The 24,160-nt window shown below is 37.9% G+C and overlaps 1 protein-coding gene across 3 annotated transcripts in view; it reads left to right on the forward strand.

The window, feature by feature from the left end:
• The window catches only part of LOC128665396 (P2Y purinoceptor 1), a 174,615-nt gene that overhangs the window by 41,351 nt on the left and 109,104 nt on the right, over positions 1 to 24,160 (forward strand). Inside the window, exon 2 of one of the 3 annotated variants that reach the window (XM_053719928.1) lies at positions 8,107 to 8,209. The exons of the other annotated variants lie outside the window; for them this stretch is intronic. The gene's annotated coding sequence lies outside the window, so the exon portion shown is untranslated. The remainder of the gene's footprint in view (positions 1 to 8,106; positions 8,210 to 24,160) is intronic. 3 annotated transcript variants of the gene reach the window in all.

Consider the following 24,160-nt stretch of genomic DNA (forward strand, 5'->3'; position numbering starts at 1 on the left):
TGGATTTTGATAGATTGCATGTATCATATTTAGAAAATTGCCCTTAAGTCCAAAACTCATTAGTGAATGAAATAGATGAGATCAAAAGCCTTTTCGGCATCAATCGCCAATAAAGCCATATTAGATCGCTCTCTGCATACTTTACCCCTATCTTTGGTCCAAAAAAAAAACTAGGACGGTCAGAACCCGGCGTATAATTTTAGACACATTTCTACCTGGCATAAAGCCAACTTGATCAGAGTGGATTAACTTCCCTATATAGGCTTTCAGCCTGTTTGCAATAATTGCCGTAAAATTTTTATAATCACAGTTTAATAGTGATATTGGTCTATATGAAGACATGTTTTCTGGGTCTTTATTCTTTTTAGGTATAAGAGTGATAGTGGATGCCAAGAAGTATCTAGATGGTTTTTTATTTTCAATATAGTAAGAATTAAACAACTTTACTAGAGTATCTGGAATATGCTCGAGTAAGATTTTGTATAGTTCTATTGGAAGCTTATCGGGACCAGGGGCTTTGTGAGTTTTAACTGTTCTAATCTGTTTTATCACTTCTTCTACTGTAATAGGCGTGTTTAATAATTCTAGCTCTTGAGCGGATATTTTAGGAATTTTAAGATTATTCCAGAAGCTCAATTTATTTTGTATGTATTTATTTCTCCCTTCTTATAGATCTTTTTGTAAAATTTGAAAAAAGCATCTAAACTTACATTTTTCCATTTCAAATAAAGATACCAAGAGAATGAATAAAATGTGATAATAGGAGTAAATTAGAAAGTTGCTTAAAATGTCAGGCTCAATCTGAATCACAAAAGAAAAAAATTGGGTTCAGTGTCCCTTTAACTTGCAATCTCCTGTGGCTGATGCTTTTCTCAATGTCTGCTGAACTCCACAAGCTAAACTATCAGCTGAATGTGTTTTGACAAATGTACTATTAACTGGAATATACTATGTTTAAAAGATCAACAGAATATTTACCAGCAGATGTTTATTTTGACCTTGACCTAACAGTTCCCCTAGTTCATTTTACTTTTATTAATGTATCAGTGTTTGTCAAGCATGCAATATGAAAAATGATGTGCTGCAACTGAACCATCTTACTGTATAAGCAACATAGCAATTATAAAAAGACACTATAAACAACAGATTTACATAGAACCAATATTTCACAATCTATAAAACAATAATATTTACATAATATCAACACTTGGAAACATCTTGCACAAACTATGTAAAATAAATGTGTTCATATTAATTAATGCAAGTGATGCATTTTTTTGCTACAAATATGGCTCAAATTACACATTGGAGACTCTGTAGCACTTGAGGTTTATCAATCAATGCACTGAAATAGGGCTCTATGACTTAAAGGGACATGAAACCCACATTTTTCTTCAGATATAGAATGCAATTTTAAACAGTATTCCAAATTACTTCTATTATCTAATTTGCTTCAATCTTTACATATCCTTTGTTGAAGAAATAGCAATGCACATGGGTGAGCCAATCACACAAGGCATCTATGTACAGCCACCAATCAGCACCTGCCGAGCCTATTTAGAAAGGCTTTTCAACAAAGGATATCAAGAGAATGAAGAAAATTAGATAAAGTAAATTGAAAAGTTGTTTAGCCCCTTAAGGACCTGACATTTCAGACAAAAACGTCCCCAAAAACCAGAGCATTTTTAGCATGTTTGCCCTCACTACATTTATTTATATATATATATATATATATATATATATATATATATATATATATATATATATATATATTTTTTTTTTTTATTGAGACAGTGAAACATAAAAAAAAGGCAACATACATAGGAATCTGGCGTGTACAAAAGATACCACCAATCACACTAAGATGATTGTACATACAAAACAATTGACAATAGGAATGCTGAGTAAAATGTAATATATAGTAACTAAAGGCTTTCAACCAACTAAACATATGATACTAAGGAGGAAACTGAAAGACGGTCATCTTAGGTCTCTTGGTATTGGTATATCAAACATAACTCATTTCCAACCAAACTTTTCTCATTTTCTGTTTTATACCATATCATTCAATATCTCTTGTAGTTTGATAGATCCAAAGGGAAAGGGGAAGGAAAGAAGGCAGGAAGAGAGAAAAGAAAAAAAGAAAAAAAGGAGGGGGGAGGGAATAAAGGTGGTGATTATCTAATAGTTTCAGGGGGGGAATTTCTCAATCTAGGATGTCCAAATCTCATAATAGGTGTCCATTTTGTCTAATATTGAATAGGAGTATGATTTCATTCTCAGAAGGAAGTTAACTGTTGTGATGATTTGTGTAATGGAGGGGGGGGGATGGAAGTTTCCACGCTTTTGCGATTTCTAGTTTAAGAGACATAAGTATATAAATGATTAGAGATTTTTGAGCGGGAGGTAATGTCGGGAAGTCTAAGTGAAGGAGACATGTTTGTGTGCATAATAAGGGTGTGATATTTAAAGAGTTCAAAATGCCAAAGAGCTGTGTCCAAACTGGCACAATCTTAGGGCACGACCACCAGATATGAGCTTGAGTACCTAGTTGGCCGCATCCCCTCCAACAAGTGGGGGGGTGGGTGCTGTAAATCTTGTGGAGAGCGGAGGGGACTAAATGCCATCCGACCGTAAGCTTATAATGAAGTTCCCACATTGTCGAACAGTGTAGTAGCTTTTTAGTAAAAATTTGTTCTTTATACCAAGAGTCAGTGTCAGCAGTGAAATTGAATTCTCTCTCCCATGCTACAAGTTGAGAGATTTTATGATGGGAAGAGGGGTTAAGTAAAATGTCATAATGGAAGGAGAGTGTCCCTTTAAGTTTGTGACCATCTCTGCTCCCATCCCGTAACAGTTCTGAGGTTCATTATTGGAAATCCCCACGCTCGGACCATTGAGCAAAGTCGAAAGGTTTCAAATCTCAGTGACATTGGGATGTGCAAATTACCACAAACGGTATTATAAGATAATGTGTTTGTGTGATCGTATAAATCTGAGATATAAGTAGCTTTGAATTTTTTCCAGCCGGAGATATGAGAGTCTGAGAGACAAAAGAGAACACTACTAATTGTTTGTCTCGGGGATAGGTGGGGGGCGATAGTAGGTAGATGTCTAATTTGTTCCCAAAATTGTAGGGTGTCATAATCACCGGATGGGCAATGTTTAGATTTTTCCGACAATGAGATGGAATCCATGGTAAGTCTATCAAGTGTAAACCTGGAGGGAGGAGGGATTGTTCAACCTCCCTCCAAGAGGAAAGATTATCTGTATGACCCCAACTCATCAGATGGGTCAACTGAGCCGCTTGATAATAAAGGATAATATTTGGTATGCTGAGCCCACCTTTGTCACAAGCCCTCTGTAAGGTCTGTCTGGAGGTTCTTGGTCTTTTATCCTTCCATATATAGCTAGTGATAAGGCTTTGTAGCTTATTGAGAATGGGCCTAGGAACGTTGATCGGGAGGGATCGGAACAGATAGGTTATTTTGGGAATGAATGACATTTTAATGGCAGCGATCCTTCCTATCCAGGAGATTTCACGGTATTCCCATGAGTCTAGGAGTTTCCTCCATTCTGGGAGTCTATCTGTGTAGTTCTTAGTAATGACTGTGGTTGTGAGTGGGCTGAGGTATATACCTAAGAGCTTAATGGAATTAGGTGACCATTGGAACTGGTATTTTCTCTGTAAGGATGTCAGCTCATGTGGTGGTATATTTATGTGTAGAGCTTCTGTCTTAGATATATTGAGTTTATGATGGCTCAAGGCATTAAAAAGGGCGAGAAATGTAAAAACGGCTGGAAGAGATGTAGATGGATTAGTAAGTAGGAGCGTGACATCGTCAGCATATAAGGTGATTTTATGTTGAGACCCCAGTATAGGAAAACCTGTAATATCTGGGTCAGATCTTATCGCTTGCGCTACAGGTTCTATAGAAAGAGCAAACAAGAGTGGAGAAAGAGGACAACCCTGTCTAGTCCCATTAGAAATTTCAAAGCAGCTAGACTGAAAGCCAACTCCCCTCACTCTAGCCGCTGGGGTTGTGTACAGGGCCTGTACTGAACGTATAAATTCATCTAGTAACTTAAAGACTCACAGGGTTTCCCATAAGTATTCCCATGTCACCCTGTCAAAGGCTTTCTCAGCATCCAATGACAGGGCGAGCATGGGGATCTCCTTCCTCGCCGCTTCCACCAAGATATCAAGTACACGTCTTGTAGCGTCCAGGCCTTCTCTTTGGGGGATAAAACCCACTTGGTCCGGATGGACCAAGGTGGATATAATTTTAGATAAGCGATTCGCGATGATCTTGGCGTAGAGTTTGGTAGACATGTGCGGTTCGTTTTGGATTTATTCGGAAATTCGGAAAATTCGGTAAATTCGGAGATTCGGATCGATTCGGATTTCCGAATTAAAATAGTTCCGAATCTACCGAATGAATCCGAAATAGCTGCCGTATCTCCGAATAAATCCAAATTAGCTCTATAAAATTCGGCATTCCCCATAGGAAACAATGGGGAGTTTCGGCTGAAAAAAAACCTAACACCGCAGCCCCATTGTTTCCTATGGGGAAACACTAAGTCTGCACTTAACACCCTAACATGTACCCCGAGTCTCTAAACACCCCTAATCTGACACTTATTAACCCCTAATCTGCCGCCCCCGCTATCGCTGACACCTGCATTATCTTATTAACCCCTAATCTGCCGACCGAATATCGCCGCCACCTACATTATAGCTATTAACCACTAATCTGCTGTCCCTAACATCGCCAACCCCTAATCTGCCGACCCGATATCGCCGCCACCTACATTATAGCTATTAACCCCTAATCTGCTGTCCCTAACATCGCCGACCCCTACATTATAGTTATTAACCCCTAATCTGCCCCCCCCAACGTCGCCGCAATCTAGTAAACAAGTATTAACCCCTAATCTGCCGACCCGATATCGCCGCCACCTACATTATAGCTATTAACCCCTAATCTGCTGTACCTAACATCGCCGACCCCTACATTATAGTTATTAACCCCTAATCTGCCCCCCAACGTCGCCGCAATCTAACTACAAGTATTAACCCCTAATCTGCCGACCGCAAATCGCCGCCACTATAATAAATGTATTAACCCCTAAACCGCCACACTCCCGCCTCGCAAACACTATAATACATTTTATTAACCCCTAATCTGCCCTCCCTAACATCGCCGCCACCTACCTACAATTATTAACCCCTAATCTCCCGCCCCCAACGTCGCCGCTACTATAATAAGGTTATTAACCCCTAAACCTAAGTCTAACCCTAACACTAACACCCCCTAACTTAAATATAATTTAAATAAAACGAAATAAATTTACTATAGTTAAATAAATGAATCCTATTTAAAACTAAATACTTACCTGTAAAATAAACCCTAATATAGCTGCAATATAACTAATAGTTACATTGTATCTATTTTAGGATTTATATTTATTTTACAGGCAACTTTGTATTTATTTTAACTAGGTACAATAGTTATTAAATAGTTATTAACTATTTAATAACTACCTAGCTAAAATAAATACAAATTTACCTGTAAAATAAATCCTAACCTAAGTTACAATTACACCTAACACTACACTATCATTAAATTAATTAAATAAATGAATCCTATTTAAAACTAAATACTTACCTGTAAAATAAACCCTAATATAGCTGCAAAATAACTAATAGTTACATTGTAGCTATTTTAGCATTTATATTTATTTTACAGGCAACTTTGTATTTATTTTAACTAGGTACAATAGCTATTAAATAGTTATTGACTAATTAATAGCTACCTAGTTAAAATAATTACAAAATTACCTGTAAAATAAATCCTAACCTAAGTTACAATTAAACCTAACACTACACTATCATTAAATAAATTAACTACAAGTACCTACAATTAAATAAACTAAACTAAATTACAAAAAATAAAAAAATATTACAAGAATTTTAAACTAATTACAGCTAATCTAAGCCCCCTAATAAAATAACAAAGCCCCCCAAAATAAAAAAATGCCCTACCCTATACTAAATTACAAAAGTTAACAGCTCTATTACCTTACCAGCCCTTAAAAGGGCCTTTTGCGGGGCATGCCCCAAAGAAAACAGCTCTTTTGCCTGTAAAAAACCCCACAATACCCCCCCCCACATTACAACCCACCACCCACATACCCCTACTCTAACCCAAACCCCGCTTAAATAAACCTAACACTACCCCCCTGAAGATCTCCCTACCTTGTCTTCACCCAGCCGGGCCGAAGTCTTCATCCGATGGGGCAGAAGAGGACATCCAGACCGGCAGAAGTCTTCATCCAAGCGGGGCAAGAAGAGGTCTTCCATCCATCAGAAGTCTTGATCCAGACGGCATCTTCTCTGTTCATCCATCCGGAGCGGAGCGGCAGCATCCTGAAGACATCCGACGCGAAGCATCCTCTTCTTTCTTGATCCGACGACTAAATGACTGTACCTTTAAGTGACGTCATCCAAGATGGCGTCCCTTGAATTCCGATTGGCTTATAGGATTCTTTCAGCCAATCGGAATTAAGGTAGGAAAAATCTGATTGGCTGATTCAATCAGCCAATCAGATTCAAGTTCAATCCGATTGGCTGATCCAATCAGCCAATCAGATTGACCTCACATTCTATTGGCTGTTCCGATCAGCCAATAGAATGCGAGGTCAATCTGATTGGCTGATTGGATCAGCCAATCGGATTGAACTTGAATCTGATTGGCTGATTGAATCAGCCAATCAGATTTTTCCTACCTTAATTCCGATTGGCTGATAGAATCCTATCAGCCAATCGGAATTCAAGGGACGCCATCTTGGATGACGTCACTTAAAGGTACAGTCATTTAGTCGTCGGATCAAGAAAGAAGAGGATGCTCTGCGTCGGATGTATTCAGGATGCTGCCGCTCTGCTCCAGATGGATGAACATAGAAGATGCCGCCTGGATCAAGACTTCTGATGGATGGAAGACCTCTTCTTGCCCCGCTTGGATGAAGACTTCTGCTGGTCTGGATGTCCTCTTCTGCCCCATCGGATGAAGACTTCAGCCCGGCTGGGTGAAGACAAGGCAGGGAGATCTTCAAGGGGGTAGTGTTAGGTTTATTTAAAGGGGGTTTGGGTTAGAGTAGGGGTATGTGGGTGGTGGGTTGTAATGTGGGGGGGGGGTATTGTGTTTTTTTTTACAGGCAAAAGAGCTGTTTTCTTTGGGGCATGCCCCCGCAAAAGGCCCTTTTAAGGGCTGGTAAGGTAATAGAGCTGTTAACTTTTGTAATTTAGTATAGGGTAGGGCATTTTTTTTATTTTGGGGGGCTTTGTTATTTTGTTAGGGGGCTTAGATTAGGTGTAATTAGTTTAAAATTCTTGTAATATTTTTTTATTTTTTGTAATTTAGTGTTTGTTTTTTTGTACTTTAGTTTAGTTTATTTCATTGTATTTAATTGTAGGTACTTGTAGTTAATTTATTTAATTTATTTCATGATAGTGTAGTGTTAGGTGTAATTGTAACTTAGGTTAGGATTTATTTTACAGGTAAATTTGTATTTATTTTAGCTAGGTAGTTATTAAATAGTTATTAACTATTTAATAACTATTGTACCTAGTTAAAATAAATACAAAGTTGCCTGTAAAATAAATATAAATCCTAAAATAGCTACAATGTAACTATTAGTTATATTGTAGCTATATTAGGGTTTATTTTACAGGTAAGTATTTAGTTTTAAATAGGATTCGTTTATTTAATTAATTTAATGATAGTGTAGTGTTAGGTGTAATTGTAACTTAGGTTAGGATTTATTTTACAGGTAAATTTGTATTTATTTTAGCTAGGTAGTTATTAAATAGTTATTAACTATTTAATAACTATTGTACCTAGTTAAAATAAATACAAAGTTGCCTGTAAAATAAATATAAATCCTAAACTAGCTACAATGTAACTATTAGTTATATTGTAGCTATATTAATAGCTAGTAGGGGGCTTAGATTAGGTGTAATTAGTTTAAAATTATTGTAATATTTTATTATTTTTGGTAATTTAGTGTTTGTTTGTTTTTTGGTACTTTTCTGATGGATGGAAGACCTCTTCTTGCCCCGCTTGGATGAAGACTTCTGCCGGTCTGGATGTCCTCTTCTGCCCCTTCGGATGAAGACTTTGGCCCGGCTGGGTGAACACAACTCAAGGTAGGGAGATCTTCAGGGGGGTAGTGTTAGGTTTATTTGGGGGGGGGGGTTGGGTTAGAGTAGGGGTATGTGGGTGGTGGGTTGTAATGTGGGGGGGGGTTATTGTGTTTTTTTTTACATGCAAAAGAGCTGTTTTCTTTGGGGCATGCCCCGCAAAAGGCCCTTTTAAGGGCTGGTAAGGTAATAGAGCTGTTAACTTTTGTAATTTAGTATAGGGTAGGGCATTTTTTTTATTTTGGGGGGCTTTGTTATTTTATTAGGGGGCTTAGATTAGGTGTAATTAGTTTAAAATTCTTTTTATATTTTTTGTAATTTAGTGGGGGGTTTTTGTACTTTAGTTTAGTTTATTTCATTGTATTTAATTGTAGGTACTTGTAGTTAATTTATTTAATGATAGGGTAGTGTTAGGTTTAATTGTAACTTAGGTTAGGATTTATTTTACAGGTAATTTTGTAATTATTTTAACTAGGTAGCTATTAAATAGTCAATAACTATTTAATAGCTATTGTACCTAGTTAAAATAAATACAAAGTTACCTGTAAAATAAATATAAATGCTAAAATAGCTACAATGTAACTATTAGTTATATTGCAGCTATTTTAGGGTTTATTTTACAGGTAAGTATTTAGTTTTAAATAGGATTCATTTATTTAATTAATTTAATGATAGTGTAGTGTTAGGTGTAATTGTAACTTAGGTTAGGATTTATTTTACAGGTAAATTTGTATTTATTTTAGCTAGGTAGTTATTAAATAGTTAATAACTATTTAATAACTATTGTACCTAGTTAAAATAAATACAAAGTTGCCTGTAAAATAAATATAAATCCTAAAATAGCTACAATGTAACTATTAGTTATATTGCAGCTATATTAGGGTTTATTTTACAGGTATTTAGTTTTAAATAGGATTAATTTATTTAACTATAGTAAATTTATTTCGTTTTATTTCAATTATATTTAAGTTAGGGGGTGTTAGTGTTAGGGTTAGACTTATGTTTAGGGGTTAATAACCTTATTATAGTAGCGGCGACGTTGGGGGCAGGAGATTAGGGGTTAATAATTGTAGGTAGGTGGCGGCGATGTTAGGGAGGGCAGATTAGGGGTTAATAAAATGTATTATAGTGTTTGCGAGGTGGGAGTGCGGCGGTTTAGGGGTTAATACATTTATTATAGTGGCGGCGATTTGCGGTCGGCAGATTAGGGGTTAATACTTGTAGTTAGATTGCGCCGATGTTGGGGGGGCAGATTAGGGGTTAATAACTATAATGTAGGGGTCGGCGATGTTAGGAACAGCAGATTAGGGGTTAATAGCTATAATGTAGGCGGCGGCGATATCGGGTCGGCAGATTAGGGGTTAATACTTGTAGTTAGATTGCGGCGACGTTAGGGGGGGGCAGATTAGGGGTTAATAACTATAATGTAGGGGTCGGCGATGTTAGGGACAGCAGATTAGGGGTTAATAGCTATAATGTAGGTGGCGGCGATATCGGGTCGGCAGATTAGGGGTTAATACTTGTAGTTAGATTGCGGCGACCTTGGGGGGGGGGCAGATTAGGGGTTAATAACTATAATGTAGGGGTCGGCAATGTTAGGGACAGCAGATTAGGGGTTAATAGCTATAATGTAGGCGGCGGCGATATCGGGTAGGCAGATTAGGGGTTAATACTTGTAGTTAGATTGCGGCGACGTTGGGGGGGCAGATTAGGGGTTAATAACTATAATGTAGGGGTCGGCGATGTTAGGGACAGCAGATTAAGGCTTAATAGTTATAATGTAGGTTGCGGCGATATCCCATCGGCAGATTAGGGGTTAAATAATGTTATTATAGGGTTTGCGATGTGGGGGGGCCTCGGTTTAGTGGTTCATAGGTAGTTTATGGGTGTTAGTGACTTAGTGTACTAAATGGGTGTTAGTGTACTAAAACATACCGAATTTTGGAACCGAATAGAACCGAATTCAGCCGAATCGGAATAAATCTGAAACGAATTTATTCGGATCCGAATAAATCTGAAACGAATTTATTCGAATCCGAATAAATCCGAAACGAATTCATTCAAATTTTGCCGAATCCGATTCGATCCGAACCGAAATTCGAAAAGTCCGAATCGATCCGAACCGAAAACAAACCGAATTTTTTAGCCGTGCACATGTCTAGAGTTTGGTATCTATATTGAGTAAGGAGATCAGGCGATAGCTACCACACTCCAATGGGTCCTTATCAGGTTTGAGAATGGTTGTAATTGTGGCCTCCAGAAACTCCTTCCGAAAATGTCCTTTATTTTTAACTTCATTGAAAGCTCTGCATATAATAGGGGAGATCAGGGGGTCATAGGTCTTGTAGAATTGACTAGTGAAGCCACGAGGGCCTGGTGATTTAGCAACTTTAAGATCCCCAATGCCTGAGCGAACTTCTTCAAGAGAAATCGGGGAGATAAGATCGGGTATATCTTTCGAGTCAAGTTGTGGAAGGTTCAGAGACTGTAAAAATTAGCGAATATTGTCTGGGGGGAGTAATTGGGTAGAGTCGGAAGACTCAAGGTTATAGGTAATATAGTTTGTAGTAAAAGTCTCTAAAAGTTTTCCCTATTGCTCTCGGGGAGGTCTCTATGCCACAGCTTGAGTGGAGATTGGTTATTTTAGCTTGAGCTGTTCTATTCCTTAATTTCCTTGCTAATAGTGAAGAGGCTTTGTTGCTTTTATAGTAGTATATTTGCTTAAGCTTTTCTAAGCTGGTTTGAGTTTTGTTAAACTTGTTAGTATTCTAATCTGTTTAGAAATATCTGTGATTTGGGTGTTTAAGGGGATGGTATAGGAGATAGAAATCTTGCTTTTCAAAGATCTGAGTTGGCAATTGAGGGACTCCAAGGAGGCACCTTGTGCTTTCTTCATTTGTGAAGCTTTTGTAATGTAGTTTCCTCTAAGATATGCCTTCAGAGTAGCCCATAGAACCTCAGCCGAAACAGGTGGGGTGTCATTCATAGCAAGGAAGTCAGAGATGATATCCTGTGTTTCTATTTTAAGTATTGGGTGAGTAACTAGGAAATCTTTAAGATGCCACGGAGATGTAGGAATGTGAGGAGATTGTGTACCTAGTGTCATAGAAAGTGAATCGTGGTCAGACCAAGATATAGACGAGATTTTTGTGTCCGAGACAAATTCTACGACGCAAGCACTTAGAAAGAAGAAATCAATCCGAGTGTAGGATTTATGTGGAGCAGAGTAGAAAGTGAATTCCCGGTCTCTTGGGTAAAGGACTCTCCATGCATCATATAAATCATGTTGTCTAAGGAAGAGTCCCAAATTAAATTAAAATCACCTACTACTACTAATTATCCCTGTTTAACCACTGACACAGAGTCCAGTAATTGTTTGAAAAATTTGCGTAGACATTCACTAAAGTGAACAGCTTGTTATTTAGCTTGCAAATTAGTATGATGAATCGGGCTTGTGAGTCACATTCTATGTATAACGGTTCGTATGAAATAGAGGAGTTGATTAAGATCGCTACGCCTCTCGACTTGGTTTTATATGAGGCAGCTATCACTGTAGGGAACTTCCTATAAGAATGTATAGTGTCCGTGTTGATAAGCCAGTGTTTTCCTGAATAAAAGCTACATCTATTTTAGAGCAATAAAGCACCTTGTGAGTTGAGGGTCCGAATGTGTAATTGTGCCATTATGAGGGATTAAAGGTAAGTGGGTGGGAAGGGAGACTTCAGGAGGGATCTAAACAATAAAATCAGAGAGAGTTCTTAACTACGAGAGTTTAAAGTTTTAGAATAGAGTTTTGTAGACTATGTATGAGATGAGCTGGGGTAGGGATTTCAGCGTGCAAGAGCCGTTTGTAAAAATGTAGGGGGGGTAAGGGGGTGGGAGCTGCAAAAGGGATCTGTATGCAACGTTCTGGGAGGTGTATCACGCAAAATATATTTGTAGCAGACCAAGTGCTATAGGGTCCATATAAAATTAATAGAAAAAAAAAAGGAAAGAAGAGGGAAAGAAAAATAGGATAAAGTAGAGAGAGGAGTGGGGTGCTGGGGTGAAATCCCCGCTCTAAGCAGTAAACATCTTGAAAACAGCAGGAGGATAGCAGTGAGCAAAGAACAAGACACATAGCAATTCGGGTTGGATAAACTACTAACAAAATTAACTACAATCAAATTCCTAAAAGAAAAAAGGAAAAAAACAACAAACAACAAAATTCCAGAAGTTCTTTCATAGCTATACATTATAAAGAAGTCTAGATAAACTTACATTACACTAATACAAAGTATATTTATAGGACAATGTGGACTGTTGCAGAAGTTTTGTCTGTCAGGTGGCCTGCACTATCCTTATTTTTCGTCTATACTCCAATGTGATATGTTTGAAAAGGTGGGACGATCAATATAGTAGTAGCATTGGATTTGAGGAGTATAGGTGTAATGAAGAGCTATGTCTTCTTAAACCACTATGAATGAAATGAGAAAAAGTTGTATTATAGAAGTGAGGAATCCCACCCATTCTCCTCAGAGGTCTTCACCTACTATGTTAACCAGAAGGTAGTATACGAACAGGCAGTGTACAGCTCCACAGTTATAAGATGCAAGTGACAGGAGGGACCGTCCAAATTACCTCCAAACATGTAGAAAAGTAGAAAAATCCACAGCACCTTATCAAATTTTCAACACTTTTATTGAAATATCTTTCTCCCATATAGGTACAAAGCAGGTAGCAGCAACGTTTCGGGATATTATCCCTTAATCATGCTAATGAGCCTCATCTGATGAGTTACATTTATAGGCCTGCACTTTAACCCATAGTATACTGTTACAAAGTGAATTTTATCACTCAACATCACAACCTAGTGGTTACAAATATTATTACAGTTAAACATATATATAAATTTAAAAGCAATTTACCTATTCATTTGTTGATTAACCTATGTACATATCTTTGTTAATACTCAATATCTGCTGCATAATATTACCAATTTTTTCTCAATTTTTATTAAACTTCCATTTATTATAGAAACACTTTGAGGTCCAGCTCTCTATTGATTCCTTTAGGAATTAAAGCATCCAATTTATATATCCAATAAGACTCTTTTTGTTTTAATATAGTTTCCTTATTGCCACCTCTTCTTAAATTATCAACTCCATCAATAATTTGCCACCGTAGTTGGCTTATATTGTGGCTTGCACTCAAAAAATGGCAAGATACCGGGGCTTCCTGGTCCCCACATCTAATATTGGATCTGTTTTGACTCATCCTATCTCGCACTCTTCTGGTGGTCTCACCAACATAGATTTTTGAACATGGGCATTTAATAAGGTATACGACATAGGATGAGTCACACGTATAAAAATTGTTAATGCTAAAAAAAAATTCCTGTCTGGGGATGTTGAAATTCTGTCCCTTTAATAACCGCATTACATCAAAAGTTCCATAGCTTTTCTTAGTAATATATTTTTGTTTCTTTCTTGATCCCAAATCATTCCTAACTAACATATCCCCCAAATTTTGCCAATGTTTAGATATAATGTTCCTGTGAACATTATATCTAAACATTGGCACATCTTAAAAAAATTGTAATTTAAATATTGAATCTTTTAAAAAAACACCTATGATAGCATACTGAAGGATCCAAAATTTGGGAGATATGTTAGTTAGGAATGATTTGGGATCAAGAAAGAAACAAAAATATATTACTAAGAAAAGCTATGGAACTTTTCCATGCTTGGGTTGTGCAAGTTGTAGTACGGTTATTAAAGGGACATAATTTCAACATCCCCAGACAGGAAAAAATTTTAGCATTAACAATTTTTATACGTGTGACTCATCCTATGTCGTATACCTTATTAAATGCCTATGTTCAAAAATCTATGTTGGTGAGACCACCAGAAGCGTGCGAGATAGGATGAGTCAACACAGATCCAATATTAGATGTGGGGACCAGGAAGCCCCGGTATCTTGCCATTTTTTGAGTGCAGGCCACAATATAAGCCAACTACGATGGCAAATTATTGATGGAGTGGATAATTTAAGAAGAGGTGGCAATAAGGAAACTATATTAAAACAAAAAGAGTCTTATTGGATATATAAATTGGATGCTTTAATTCCTAAAGGAATAAATAGAGAGCTGGACCTCAAAGTGTTTCTATAATAAATTGAAGTTTAATAAAAATTGAGAAAAAATTGGTAATATTATGCAGCAGATATTGAGTATTAAAAAAGATATGTACATAGGTTTATCAACAAATGAATAGGTAAATTGTAAATTGTATATTGCTTTTAAATTTATATATGTGTTTAACTGTAATAATATTTGTAACCACTAGGTGGTGATGTTGAGTGATAAAATTCACTTTGTAACAGTATACTATGGGTTAAAGTGCAGGCCTATAAATGTAACTCATCAGATGAGGCTCATTAGCATGATTAAGGGATAATATCCCGAAACGTTGCTGCTACCTGCTTTGTACCTATATGGGAGAAAGATATTTCAATAAAGTGTTGAAAATTTGATAAGGTGCTGTGGATTTTTCTACTTTCTACATGTTAAAGAGAAGGGTGGAGGGTGGGGCTATGTGTACTCAATGAGTCATGTCTCTCGTCCCAAGTTACAAAATAAGGCAAGAGTTCTTCCAAATTTGTGAGGTGATCATTGTGTAAAGTTGTATCTGAACCTAAGACTATGTATGTGTAACAAGGCCATCCCTCATAAAACGTTGGTAGGAAAGTACTATAGAGAACTATTACCATTAGGAGTACCAATTTTCCATATATGAAATTTAAAGAAAAAAAGAGCATAGAATAATCCAAGGTAGAATATACAAGCTATAGAACAATAATGAAAATTATGAATTTACTGCAGTGCAAATGTAGTACTTAGCAGGTTACCTTACCCAGCGTCTGAAGATTAGACAGGATCTTCTCAGAGTCATGGGACGCCTGGATATATCCGCTAAACCAGAAATATTATAAGAAAAAAAAAAAAAGGAGCAAAAAAAAAAATACATTTATGTAAAATACTACAATCTCTGAGGATGCAGTTCAGGTGAAATATTCCATTTCACTGTTGATTAGGTTTCATTGACAGGTAATGAAGTGTCTCTCCTTGCGGAATGAAAACTAAAGGTATGTGGTAGTGGTCGCCAAGGTAGGGCTGTAGCGCTGAGCTTCTCTGGCCTTTCAAGAGTAGAGTTCGACTGATTTGTAGGGTGAAGGAGCTTCAATATCTGTAGTAACTTGAGTCCTTGTTCCGGGGTGGTGATGGCATGGGAAGAATCTTCATATTGAAAAAAGAGCTTAACTGGAAATCCCCATCTATATTTAATGTTATTGTTGCGAAGGCATTGGGTGACTTGTTGAAATAGACGTCTTCTGGATAAGGTATGGGAGGATAGGTCTGGGAATATCTGTATAGCCTGAAAAGAATCTTTCAAATTCTTGTTCTGGAACGATGCTCTAAGGATTCTCTCTTTAAATGTAAAATAATGCAGACGCACAATAACATCTCTTAATGAACCTGGAGGGGCATTTCTTGGCCTGAGAGCCCGGTAAGCCCTGTCTATAAGGTTTTCCTGAGTTTGCATAGGACCCAACAGTTCTGTAAATAGAGCTAAGAGATGTTTAGGAAGGTCAGAGGCGCTAATCTCTTCTGAGATGCCTCTCATTCTAATATTGTTACGGCGTGACCTGTCCTCTTGGTCCGCTATCTTGGACTCTATATCTGTGATCATCTCAGCTAGAGACTTGGTGTAGGCAAGAAGGTTGGAGTGATCTAAGTGTAGGTCTTCCTGTTTCTTTTCCATTGTATCCGTTCTCTCGCCGAGCGAGGAAATGTCTCTCTTAAGTTCAGTGACTGATATCTTAAGCTCTTGTTTTAGAGAAAAATAATGGGAGTCCATCTTGTTCGATGCCTCTTTAATAGATTCCAAAATGGATGTGGAGGTGTGGGTAGGTCTCTCAGTAGAGTGAGTCAGAGCCCTAGATGGACCTTTGGAGGATATAATTGAGTCTCTTGAGTCATCATCCGACATATCTTGTTCATACAGATTTTTGTTGGAAAAGTGATCAGAGAGTGTCTGTTTTGGGAGGTCGCTGTGTTTCTGCTTCTTCCTTTGTGCGTGAGCCATACCTTATGTAGCAAACAGCTATCACCAATGCCCAGTCTCTATGCCCAGGTGGGCTAAGCTCCAAGTTAGGGTAAAGAGCAGAGAGATTGAATCCAGCACCCCCCGGCAGGGTATATTTAGCACTGCATGGTGTTGCAGATGAACAGGTCAAAGTCAAGGGGTTGTCCTGGGAATTTGTATGAGACTATGTAAAACCCTTATGGGCAAATAGCAGTCTGTCTCTCTCCAGGGGAGGTGGCTCTCTGCCGAGCGAGTAAGGAAAAAGGAGCTTAGGGTATGACCCATAGGCAATGAGTTCCGACGGGAAAGGGGGAGAGAGAACAGAGAGCTGCTATATATGGTAGCCTTGAGACAATAAAGAAAAAAGAATTCTGCAAGGTTATGCTTTAAGTCTGATCCTCAAGTGCTTCAAATCAAAACCACAAACTGTGTCAACATGCAGAATTAATTTACAGGGCAGTAGGGTATCATAAAGAAGAGTAGGCCTCTGTAGGCTATTTGGTTCCCCAATATGTAGACACTGTGAGTTGACACGTGGGGCTGGTGAGGATATGTCTTATAACTCTTTTAAGCTTAGCGGCATTTACCGCGATTGAATCTAAAGGGCTAGGCTATGTATAATTTTGGATTGTCTTGTATAGAGCCCTTAAAAACTATTTGAGGATATACGAGTATATGATCTTACCCCCTCCGGTTGAACACTCTGAGCTCCTATGTCGTTTCTGCAGTGTGTGAGGAAGGTGGGTATCACAGTGGGTAGTGTTCTGTGGCAGAAGGATTACTGCTGGGCCACCTTACTGTGCGGTGGTAGAGAGTCCGGATCGTGCTTCTCCTGTCCCTAAGCGTCTGCTACTTGTACAGCGCACGGACCTATGCGCTCCGATGCAGCACTATCTTCCTCCTCTTTTGGTGGCAGCGTCTCACCTCTCCCCTTACAGTGTTGCATCAAACCCACTCCCACCCTCCTTCTGCCTCCTCCAACGATGTGCCGCCCACCCGCCTCCCTCATTACACTCCCACCCACCAACGATCGGCACCACTGTTGTGTGAAGCAGAGAGGGCTCAGAGTGGCCCTCTCTGCATCGATAACTCTGCAACTCTATTTCTGCAGTGCCCCACTCGTGGGGCATGCAGAAATAGCTCAATCTCTCTATTTTGAACGAGATTGCAGCAGAGAGAAGCCCAGGACTGCAGGGACGTACAGGATACGTCGCTGCTCCTTAAGGGCATAACAACCAGCGTTGTACAGGGTTAAAATTGCATTTTATTTCCAAATCATGAAAGTAAAAATGTGGGTGTCATGTCCCTTTAAACCAATAGCTGTGTAATTAAACCAATAGCTAATTGTGTTCTTGTGAATTGCTGTGATGACACAGATAGTGATTTCACTGATGGATTACTGCAGACAACTTAAATTGTGACAATTTGAAGAAACAACTATTTCAAACAGTATAAATGGGTAGAAGCCATCTTAAGATGGCTTCAGATCACTGAAAGATTAACAGACACAAGCTATTAAAGGTACCATAGATAACTAATATGGGATTTGTTCAGAAATGTATTGGGTTTGCTGCCAACAAGAGGTATGTACCCATAGCATGGCTTGTTTATAATGATATAATAGGTCACTTATTTTCCAGGCATGACAGTTCTGAGTAGGGCATCAAATCTAGGTTACAGCAGCACCTGTATTGTGATATTATAATGTTACAAAACTTCACCATCCATCAATTCAAGCAAAATTTAAATATGATGCTGACTGCTACAAAATGGCCAGTCCGATGTATTTGCGCATTGATGGTGATCGTATAATGTGTATGAGGGCAGTCTTATTTATGTAACAATTAATATCTCTCAAAACATCTTAGAAAAGCAACCTTAGAGACACTCAATTCGGTTTGATGAATAAAGACTAACTTTAGAGAGACATCAGTAATTGGAGCATTGTTTAAAACATTATTCCTTAAAGGGACACTAAAGTCAAAATTAAACCTTCATGGTTCAGATAGAGCAGCAATTTTATTTTATTATTTTTTTATTGAGGTTTAATGTCATGACATACAACAAGGTAGAACACATGTCAAATACAATAAGCTAATACAAATAATTTCTATAGACAATAATGGGATAGAATGTCACAGAAGACCACTCTTGGGCCTGATAAGACCAATACAAGTTAAAGAGGGTACTCAGAAATAAGAGAGGGCACTCTTGGACCTCATTTAATAAACCTCCTTTTTCTAGAATGATTGGTAAAGACACAAATACATTTAACACAAACATCTGCCTTTTTGGTTCAAAGAATAGTTAGTGACATAAAACATAGCGATAATACAGGAGAATTCTCCATTAAGTATGCCCAAACAGTAGATTCAATGATGTATTAACCAAAAAGGATGGACTTCTTGGGTCAATTCCTAATGAGATATATTGAAAGGCACTTCACTGCTATATTATGAAAAATAAGGTATACTCCTTACATCTGGGGATAAATAACTCAAAATGTATAAATTGGTTGACCACAAGTAAAGCTGTGTATGAAATAGGATGGATTGGAGCTAGAACATAGGGCCAGATTTTCTAACAGGCATTAACAAGGGAATATATGGAATATAGGGAATATGTTGGAATATAGGGTGAGCAACTCCAGAAAAGTGGTTAACAACAAGTCTCACTCATAATGCTTAACATCTAGCTAGGACAAACAACATGAGGTATACACCTATCAGGACATATTATACAGTATAGATCCAGGGTCCTCTTTTTAATAATAAGATATTAGAGAAGATAATGGATGAAAGATCCTGTGCTATATAAATCTATACTATAAAAAGGACTAATATACAAATAGAATATAGGAAACAAAACCGATGCTATTAGAATGCACATCATAAGCTATAATATAAGAATATTCCTCTCGCCGAAATATGGTATGTGTGGTATAACAAAGTAAGAATATTGCATGCAATATGGTCCTACATGTTTGAACAACATCAACACCAAAGCAGGTCCAGCCTGCACAAATCTTAATGTTAGTATGTCTTAATTATAGATATGGGTCACTGCGTGAAAAGGGTTTCAACATTAAAGTAGAGTATCCATTGATAATTGAACTCAGAGATGAACACTATAGTTAGTAAAAAGCTGCTATGATGGTAGAGACAAGCTTAATTGAGTTAATTGTATATTAATGAGTTGCATGTGCCCATATCAGTAACAACATATCAGTCCCTCTATCAATGGGGCATCAGGGTAAGGCACATAAGGGAAGCTTAAAGATAATAAATATATGCTCAGCAGGTCTTGTATTAAAGGTTAAAAGCATAGCAAAAATGGTAAATGTCCAGATGGTGACAGTCTAAAGATACACATCTAGTGACTTCATGCTAAATATATTAAATAAGCTATGGAACGTTAAAATGAAAAAACAATAATAAGGATTAAACTTGGAAGTGAATTCTGTAGTTATTGTACAACTGTGATATTAACCAATTATAGATAATGTAAGTCTATAGGTTATAGGACCCCTACAGCGATAAAAGAAAATCCTATTTTCTGACAGAGAGGCAATATGGGGTTGAATAGTACATCCATAAAAAAATATCCCATTTCTAGTTCCAGAATAGGCAGTTTATTCTTCAGCAGTTCTCTAGGAGCTGGTCACCAGATTGCCTCCAGAGCATGGAGGAAAATCAGGTCTTCTGGGTCCCAAGAGGTGTGGAGATGCGAATGTATAGTAGAGCCAGCGGGGGCTGAGCTGCTGCACAAAGGAACATATGCGGCCCCGTCATGGCTGAAGGGAGGTATGGAGTATGCAACATAGGATTTATATAGATGTGATCCTGTTTCTGCGTTGGGAGCGCTTGTAGATTGCGCCCCATTATCTCCTGGTTCTGTGGCCCCTCTGATCGGAGCACTTTTAATGTGACTGGAGGTAGATTTTTAGAGCTCTTCAGGGCGGTCGTTGCACTTTTCAACAGCACTTTTCAACAGCACTGAATCATGTTGCATTGTTGTTTTTATGGCTCTAAACCAGGGGTGTCCAAACTTTGCTCTCCAGAGGTTTTGGAACTACATTTCCCATGATGCTCAGCTAGATAAAATGCTCTCTGTCTCCCGCTGATATGCTAAAGGTAGGGAGTAGACGCTGGGGCCCCAAAGCGCCATCACTCCCTCCTTCCATCTTACAGGTCTCAGGTCGTTTGGGTTTTAGGAGCGAGTTAGTGCTTCTGTTGCCAAATGCTGTGTTAAGCTCATCTTCTATGACAGCATGGTGACTAACAAGCAAGCCACGCAGCTCCTCCAGGAAACTTGAAGAGATCTCCATAGTGGGTGTTTAATAGTACACTATAGGCAGGAATGAGGCAAACTGTATTTGTCTAAGCCTATACTGTGCCTTACTGAAAAGAGTATTTGCAGTGTCTTGCGGGATTTCACTGCTTGTAGAGCCCACTCAGTGCAGCTTAATGACAGGGCCGAGGGCGCCCCACCGGGGGTATAGAAAAGGCTGAGTTCTTATAACGGCTCCAGGCGCTGATGTCAGCAGCGATTCCTATTACTTTAGATATGAAAAGATGTGGCTTCCAAGATATAAAACAGTTCTTGTAAATAGTTACATGGATTGATCTGCAGAAGGGTAGATTTTTAAAATTATCAAAGAAAAGCTGTAGCAGCACACAGCTATACGACTGAACATGGCCGCTGTCCGGAAGTTTCCCCAGAGCAGCAATTTTATACAACTTTCCAATTTACTTCATTAACAAAATGTGCACGGTCTTTTTATTATTTATACTTTTTGAGTCACCAGCTCCTACTGAGCATGTGCCAGAATTCACAGAATATACGTATATGCATTTGTGATTGGCTGATGGTTGTCACATGATGCAGTGGGAGTGGAAACAGACATAACTTTGAAACTTGCCAGAAAAAAAATCTACGGCTTATTTGAAGTTCAAACTAAGCGGGTGATTTATCAAGCTGAGGCGGACAGTGGCACATATACCCGCCCCTGTCCGCCGTAGCTCCCCGCTGGTGGTCTGAATTCTCCTGGAGGAATTCAGCATTGCACAAGAGTGCTATTTTGCACTTCCGTACAATCCCGCCCCCTGCCTGCTCACAGCCAATCACGCACAGGCAGGAGCTGTCAATCTCCCCGGTTGGAAAAGACATGGGAGATTGAATTTCGCCAAACAAGAGGTGGCAAAAGGTTAGGGAAACAGTGGTCTGATGACCGCTGCTTGTTAAATACGGCGTGCAGGTTCTCGTGTGAGAACCTGCAGCCGTAGGGGCTCAAAGACTGGCGAAAGCCTTTGATAAATCTACCCCTAAGTGCTATTGCATTGTCTTTTTATCACCCATTTGTTGATTATGCAAATCTACTGTATTTACTGGTCCTTTAAGTTACTTTAGTATATTATATAATGTTTATATCATAAATGTTTGGATATGGTTACTTTTGCATAGACTGCCATTTACCGGGCTCACCTTGTCATTGTATTCTTATCTTGTATGATTAATGTTTGTATAATATTTTGGCAATTCAATAAAAAGAAATTTAAAAATATCAATTCATGACTTGTGTATATTAAAATTTCATATAATTTTGAGTTATATCATTTTATGATTTAAAAGTGTTGATTTGAGCAATATTAGCTATGTATTAAACAAAAAAAAAACTATTGTGTTAAACATATAAACTAATTATGCACAAAAATATGTGTAGGCTGTTGAATTTGAATTCAGAAAATCCTGTGAAAATCTGCAGAAAAAAATGTGTGTGCTCTTGACTTGTCCCATGCAAAGTATAAAGATGTTTGAAAAACATAAAAAAGGGGCACCACATAGCATGACACTGTTTTCACATTAAATTCCTGATAGAAATGTAAATACAACACTCACAATTGCAATGGCACCAAAATAAATGATACTGCATGTGCAGGCTGGTATTTGAAAACATTTACCAGATGAAGTTTGTCTTAAACATGGGTGGTTACACATAGTTTATAGACTCTTTATTGCTACACATGAAACACCTGTTTAGGATTAATTCTAATTTGCCCAGAATAATCCCACCATTTATGCAATCTTGTTAATTCAGTCACCTAACTTCTACCTTTATGTATAAAAATTAAATCAACGCTTCTTTAATCCACCTTGATTTTCTACTTTTCTCTCTTTAGCAAATAAAAAATATGACTAAAAAACAAACAACTCTTAATTAACGCTAAATTTCACTTTGTTCAAGACATCACAAACAGCACAAGAGTGGAATCATTAAAAAATATGGTGGTATAAAGTTCAATTTAAGTGACAGCTGCACTGTGCAGTATATTGCCTCTACAGTATTGTAATCATAGGGCCAAGTGCCCAGGAAAAAGATTAACATCTTGACAATTATAAAAAAATGTCAATAATAATCTAAAGGTGTATTTGTCTGGCTAGTCATCTGAACTTTGTGTGTCTGTTATACCTTTGTGAAATGTCTGTTCAAAGAGATTTTGAGCTAACTTTTACTTTTACTTTCAGAAGTATTAAAGTGAGAGAGTTATATTTTATAAAATAGAATATTTTTTTCAAGCTAGTCTTTAGCCTAAGTCATGTGCGCTGCTTTATAAAACTGGAGAAGGGTACAATGTTTAGCTGTTTGCAAAGATATTATTGTATCATGGGATAAGTGCGATTTTTTAGCTTCTGATCACCTATTTAAGTCAAGGATATATGCATGTTATAGATATTATTATTATTTTTATTATAATATGAACATTAGGTGCATGATGATAACATTTACAATTGATTATTAGCTAAATGATGAAAGCAGACAAAATGGGAAGCAGAATCAATATCCATTAAACCTAGGGAGGACTGGAGATTCCATTTTACATGTAGCAGAAACAGATATATGAGATCTCATTAGCCCCAATATACTTAAGCTACCCATCATCCAACTAGTAGATGACCCTGACACCGCTGCTGTTTACTCTTTATGGGCAGGCACCTTATTGCACCCAAGCAGGGGGGCGCAATCCTGGAGCGGCAATACAATATTTTTTTTAGCCAACATTTAGTGCGCCTGTCTGCCTGCAGGACCGGCACTTGCATAAGGCAGGCTAGGCAGCCACCCTAGAGCAGGGGGGCGCAATCTTGGAGCGGCAGCACAATATTATTATTTTTATTTTTTTAGCCAACATTTAGTTCACCTGTCTCATGGGCCTGATGTTCAAAAACCACAAAACCAGCATGGGAAGAAATATTGCAAATCTATGGGAGCTTTATTGAGAATTAAATTGCAATCTATGTGTCCCTTATTTTAAACCCAGAACACTGCACAGCTAAATGAACACCTCTCAAGCTAAAATTTGCTTTTCTAAAATTCTTTGAGCGACCTCACATTAATAAGAACACATCTTAGATAACCTCACCTGAGTGAAGAGCTTTAGATCATCCGGTCTATGTGGCAGTTTTCATGTTATTGCTCTCTTTGTGCTCCTTGTATTTTCTAGTTGTTTTCCATATGATTATCTTGCTCTAAACACAACACTCCTTTCTTTCCTCCCTCCTTGACTCTATCTATTTCTTTCTCCCTCTTTCTCTTATTTTAATTATTTTCCACAAATAGTTCCTTTCATTCATTCTCTTTACAGCTATTTCATATCTTTTTTTTAACCACATTTCTCTAGAACTTCACACTGTTGTTTTCTCTTTCTCTATGTCCCCCTTTCCCCTGTACGATAAGTCCCTAACTCTCTCTTTGTACCCTTAAAGGGACAGTCAACACTAGAATTTTTGTTGTTTAAAAAGAAAGATAATCCCTTTATTACCCATTCCCCAGTTT

Source organism: Bombina bombina, chromosome 1 (assembly GCF_027579735.1).
Source record: "Bombina bombina isolate aBomBom1 chromosome 1, aBomBom1.pri, whole genome shotgun sequence".
Lineage (NCBI taxonomy): Eukaryota > Metazoa > Chordata > Amphibia > Anura > Bombinatoridae > Bombina > Bombina bombina.